Below are 6,354 nucleotides of genomic sequence, written 5' to 3' on the forward strand. Positions count from 1 at the left end.
AACTTTTCTCACTACCCCTCGAGCACCTTTGATCACTTCCTCTTCCACTTTCCACGCTTCAGGAAGAAAATGAAAATGAGTAGATTAATGAAGAAATAAAGTTACCAATAAATAAGCGTTATCTTTTTCTACAACCCCGAGCCATCAATTACATTATAGCACTCATCCCTTCCACCCTACCCTCTCCAGCCCCATCCCCCTCAAGATTCGAGATCCAAAAACATCAAGACTAGCAAGAATAAGAACTACGTAAGCATCACCTTTCGGCCTCCCTGAGCTTTGAGTGGCCATGACATAGATTACAAAGATAAACAGGGACTTTTCGCCTCCTACGTCTATACTTACTCTTGTTTTCCCATCTGACCCTCTTCATCAGCCTTATGTATTCCCACTTCTACCTCGGTGGTTTCGTCGTCCAGTTTCAGTTCCAAACACTCGGCATCGTCTACGGACATATTTCGATAGTTGTATGGCTTTATATTTGGCTCTGAAGATTGATGAAAATTTAAAAAAATAAATAAAACAATATTGGTAGCAAGACTGATTCTTGTGGTGTACTACTTGCCACATGTGTTCAAGTAGTGTTTGCCTGTATGACCGTACTCATCCGTCTTTCAAAGGAAAAATCCTCCCTTAGAGTAGCTCTCCTGGAACTCCATCAATGTGTTCCCACTTCCACTTCAGTCTATAATGTCACGCTTTGGAAAATATCGTTTTGAAATCCAGTCGGCATTCGATATACAAGACCTTCTCTCCTAGAATCCAAATTGCTTCTTTAACATCACGTTGTGCTGATTAAGTAATTCGACCCATCACTTGCGCATTGCACTTGTCAGTGATTCTAGTTATACCTCTTGAATAGAAATGTGATGTTCGCCCTTTTTCATTCTCGGTAGCTTCCCTGTTATCGGTGAGTTTGGCGATATCAATAGTAGTGGTAGACTGAGTTGTTCTAGAAAGAGCATCTGGTCCTTCGCTTTTGCTGTCTTGTAAACCTATTAGTAAATATTTTCTCAGTTTATGAGTGTGATGTTTACGATATGCTGAGATATGGTCTCCGTTTTTAAAGGCAATAGTTTGATTTTTGCTTCTAGTTTTACTATCTATGTAGTTGAAAAAGAGCTTTGGTTGATTGGCACATTTGTAAAAGGTCTATCTTTTTCTTTGGTTTTATCATTACATGAGTTTGATAATTTTCCCAATTTTGAATGTCTTGATTCTTTCCTATAAACATGATATATTTTCTCTCGGTCTTGTTTAATTTCCACTAGAACCACTTATTCTTCTCTTATGGATTTTTTTTTCTTCGCTTTTTAATCACAAGATCTTGAGCTATAAGCAGAAAAGGTGAAAAATGGCGTTTTCAGTATATTTTACTCGATTCAATGTGTATTCTGAGTGTAATGTTTTCGAGAACCATTTTAGGTCATGCCTATGCCTATGCTATTAAACAGCCATTTTTTCACTTTCATTTCAGTTATTTAGTGAAAAAAATCGAAATCAGCAATATTTAAATTTATATAAAAGTTCTTCTTCAAAATACGTCAATCTTACTCGATTCAGAAACGTCGCCAAAAATGGTCTGTTTCGAAAAATAAAAATATTGTGTACAGGAATCGGCCGTTTATGTATTTTCCCAAACACTTCCTCTATGAATGAAAAACAAAAAGTACAAGAAAATGCGATTCAGGATATAATCTTTATATTAGAGTCTTCATTTTATGTAATGTGGGTAACTTAGGTGGGGTAAACCTCCATAAGATATCGACGGATGAGGATGATAAGTCTACGAGTGACTTTCTTAGCCAAAACCGCACAAATATGTAAAATGACATCAATTCATTTACCGGATAATGCAGTTTCGTGGACTTTTATCCTTTATTTTAATTGTTTATCTTTATTTCTTTACATATTAAAAAGTGCAAAAAAAAAAATAGGTTCAGTGCATGCATATTAATGTAAACTCAATGTTTTTGTTGTTTTTGTTTCTAATAATGTATAAGCGATTTTTTTCTGAAGATAAAAACACTATTTTATTGGGTAACTTCGATGCGGAAAAAAATACCTAAAAATTAACATTTTCGACCATTTATGGTGAAGTTTGTCCCTCTATGTTAGAAGTTTTCTTATTTGTATTGTCGTGGATGGAAATCATTACGGAAGTCAGGTATCGAAATCCATCATTTGATTGCATGCTTGCACGCTTCGCCTGACTTTGTTTTGATTGATCTAACCTGGTTTGTTCGTTCGTTCTTACCTCTTTGTTTTATTTGTTTGTTCTTGTCCGTTTTTTTGTGTTGGTGACAGTTTTAGTATCCGTTTCCTATACTAACTTTTCTCGTCCTTTGTTCATTTTGCATGTTAGTTTTGTATATTTTCATATATGTAGTAGACGTTTTAGTCCACTTTTTGTTGTTCCACCATTTTACATAATTATCATACATCTGGTTTGCAAGGGCATACCCTAAGATGGACTGCCCGTTATCCTTTGAAATGTCCCATTATTAGTTAGCGTTAACCATCATACCTCCCCCCCCCCCATGTAGATGGTAGGGACTAGGGAGTATCGTTCAGTTCCATCATTCCCGATTATGTTGAAGTCGCATTTTTTGTTTCTGTCAGTGGTTTTGCTCTGCTTCGTGATTCTCCCACCTAGTCTCCGAGAGTGTTAGAAGTTAAGTATGATTTGCATTACAAGATATTATAGCATTTATCTAAACTGGTACTGGAGACAACAATACGTTAACAACTTCATGGGTCTGTGGTAGAGGATTATGTGGTTGCTACGGCCACGCTCGTTTTTTCATTCGTTTTTTTTTTTCTCTCTCTTTATTAAATAATTTTATGTAATATAGCTATCCTTTGTCCTATGGCCCTTTAGGTACTCTTGGCGGCATAGGCCCAGTTTCACACAGCCATAAGATACAAGTAATATGGTATAAGTAGTCAATAGAACGAAAATGACACTTTTCATTTAGAGCTCTTCCTCTGCAAATTGTTAACATGGATGTTATTCAATAGTTTTGATGCGCCATTTCTGCCGTATGTTAACTAATGTGACATTAAATCGTAAAAACTATTGATTCTAGATGAGTGTCTTTCCTTTCACGATTATATATTTCGTCCATTCTATTTCAAGAAATGTAACATTTCCAACATTTTTTTTTTTTTTGAACGTATTCCCTACCGAGCGATTTGAGTTCCTCGGCCGTCATTCCTTTCGGATCGCCGGCGAGTCGTTTCGTTTTCATTATGTCGGTCACAGGGCATTCTTCGATCAATATTGCGGCAAAATTTAAAGAGAGATTAGCATGTCTTTATACAATAAGAGCCCATCAATTGCCCCAAGTGTTGAAATTGTGCATTTTTTTATTAATCTAGATGAAATCGCCGGAACCGAAGAAAGGTACAATATCGCTTTTTCTATATGCAAAGGTATTTGGTTATCTGACAGCAAATTGCATGTTGAAACAAACGTATCAACAGTGACGCAATATCTATTATTCACTCGCGGCCCGCTCCCCAGGGGGTCCAGGGAGCAGAGCCCCGTGGCCAGGTGGATAAGTGGTTTGTATGTTTAGAACACAATATACAAATACCACGGGAGTCCAGGGGGGTAGCGCCCTCTGGCTAAGGAGTTTAAGTGGGGCTTGTAGTGTGTTACCACAGGGTTTGCCGAACGCTGGAGCGTGTTCCCTTAAACGTTGGTCCTTTGGTTTGTAGATTTTGATTAATGACGGACACGGTCGTTTTAAAAGTTTGTGTTGGTTCCTACGTCCTTTTATTATATATTTATTACTTAAGCCGGTTTTACCCCATAATTTCCCTGATACACGGCAAGCCCTCTTACTTCTGGGACTTTTCGTGATGGAAAAACAGCAGATTCGCGTAATGCACATCACTTTACTGTCTTTACACAAACAAAATAAATTGCAAGATTCGACGGCTGTGAGAAACTGGAAAATTACCGAAATAACATTTAAACGCACAGTTTCACTAATTAGAATAAGTGGTTACAGTAAATGTTTAAAGAAATGAAGATCAACTAATATTCATCAGTAAAGTTAGCTAGTCTAACGATTGGGCAGTTAAATGCATTTTTGATGGCAGCGGTTAGGATCATTTGTTGCGTGTCAACAAAATTTTACAACTTACTCTTTTTAAGTTTTATTTATTTACACAAGGAGTTTATATGTGTATGCTTTTAGTGTTAGTATCTCATTAGACATAATGTATTTCCTATGCACTATTGTTTATGATTTTTTTTTTTTACTGATCCATGTTAGGCATTATTTGATGTATGTTTTATAGTGTTACGTCAAGTGAAAGCTTAATGAGGCAGTGAATCCTGGCCTATTAATATATTTAAAATTCAGTTAACAGAGCAAAATGGTTCGCAAGAGCAGCAGCTGGAGTCTCGACAGACGGGGAGCAGCAAATATAGCAGGTGTGCTCATGCAATGCGTCGGGTGGAGGGACAGAGTCGAACGAACCAGCGACAAGAATTCAATGACAAAAAAATGAGGAACTTGAAATATCAAATCTTTACTTCGAGATACATGTAGTTGGTCATCCTAAATGACTGTAACCAGCTGTGGGACTGACGATGATGCAGAATTAAGTGTAGATAATGACTGCTTCTGCAACCACTCTCATTCCTGTTGCTTAACCATTTCCACCAAACGAAGTAGGGAATGACATTATTCCACGTTTAGAGGGCATACATTAGCCACATAACACATACTATTTAAATGTGGCTGTTCCAAGTGTGCCCTTACAACCTACGTCATTGTAAACTCGACCATATTGAACCCATATGGTCTTCGAAGCAAAGTCACCAGCTGCGAGCTTTCTTGAGCGGAATAATGGATTGGACTGCTGGCTTATACAAATAGTTGCAGTTTTGGCCGCAGATGAGAAGATTCGCATTCGTACTGCTCGGATGCATTGCAAATGTGATGCAGAGCGAGTTGTCAATTCTTCCTTTCGTGGTGTAGCTTCTTGAGCAGGATTTAAAGGTAAAGTACAAATAAAATTCCGTGGCACATCCAGTGTACCTGAATTCCTTAGTCTGCTTGTATCCAAATACTTACGGAATGGCCAGGCACTAATATTTCCACTTAGGTGAGTCGGCCTCCTTATAAAGACAGCAGGATTACTCATCTCTAGGTAATGTAAGTGAACTGATTAGACATACATTTTTGGCAGGACATCCATTATACTTGCAGTCAGCAAGAGAGCACGGCCAACCAAGCAACACTCTTTATGGTACCTCGACCCGAACGAAGCATACATTTCACTAATCCATCGTTAGATAATGACAACACTCAAGTGGCTGCTACATCTCGTACAGATCCTATGTCCTATTGCTACAATCATCGTGCATAAGGACATCGAACTTCAGCGTGCCGCATGAGTCCTGAAGGTAAAGTGAACTGGGGATGTAAAAAACTGACCATGTTCGTCAACGTCGTCCCTTTCGTGAATCAGAAAGGAGGGCTTCTAATCTGGATTCCACGGTCACGCCAAGCTATTTCTCTGGAACAGCCAAGCAGCCTAGAAGCCCAGATTAATAATGACAGACCACTTTTAACACTTGACAAAGACGGACACCCAATTAGATTAGTTATATTAATCAAGACTTCCTCTCTCCACTCTAATTGGTGCTATATACCAACACGATTTCTTGCTGGGGTAACAGGCAAATGCAAAGGTTTGTCTCCAAGTAAATTTTTGGTCCAGCGTCTGTCTCGTTGAAGGCCTTTGATTGCCACGTGAATTTTGGTAGCCACAGACTTATTGAGACGATTTGAATACAGTCTTGTGGGTAGTCCATCCTCCCGGGCTTGGCTACCTTAAGCTTGATGTTATCCTCCTAGTAACATACAAAATGTTGTTCTCTAGAGATTCATATTATCCCTATACATGGTATGTCTGTAAACAATGAACATTTGTTCTTTTTCCAATGACTTGACCATATCTACTCCTGTGGCCATTCTTTGTGCTGTCATCTCTGGTGACAAATCTTAATCTGGATGGTTAATCTACAGTCACGCCCAGTAACATTTTGTAAGGGTACTTCCCATGTTCAGCCTTGCCACATGATATAGATGCTGCATTTTCTGATGGCTCAAAGCCCTCTACTAACAGCTCGGTCAGTTAAAACCTCTAGACATCAGGCTGAACATCTCGACATCTCTGGATGACTTGGACAAATTATATGGTGGAAGAGACTTCGGATAAAGTGAACAGTTCATGTTTTTTCCAGAAATTTTACTTGACCATGATAGTGGAAAGAATGTTACTGTTGTCTGTTCCAGCCTTGACTAATCTATCCTTAAGTGTTGATAGACC

The sequence above is a fragment of the Penaeus japonicus genome, unplaced genomic scaffold (assembly GCF_977035675.1).
Source record: "Penaeus japonicus unplaced genomic scaffold, GWHDUDI00000001_assembly GWHDUDI00000009, whole genome shotgun sequence".
NCBI lineage: Eukaryota > Metazoa > Arthropoda > Malacostraca > Decapoda > Penaeidae > Penaeus > Penaeus japonicus.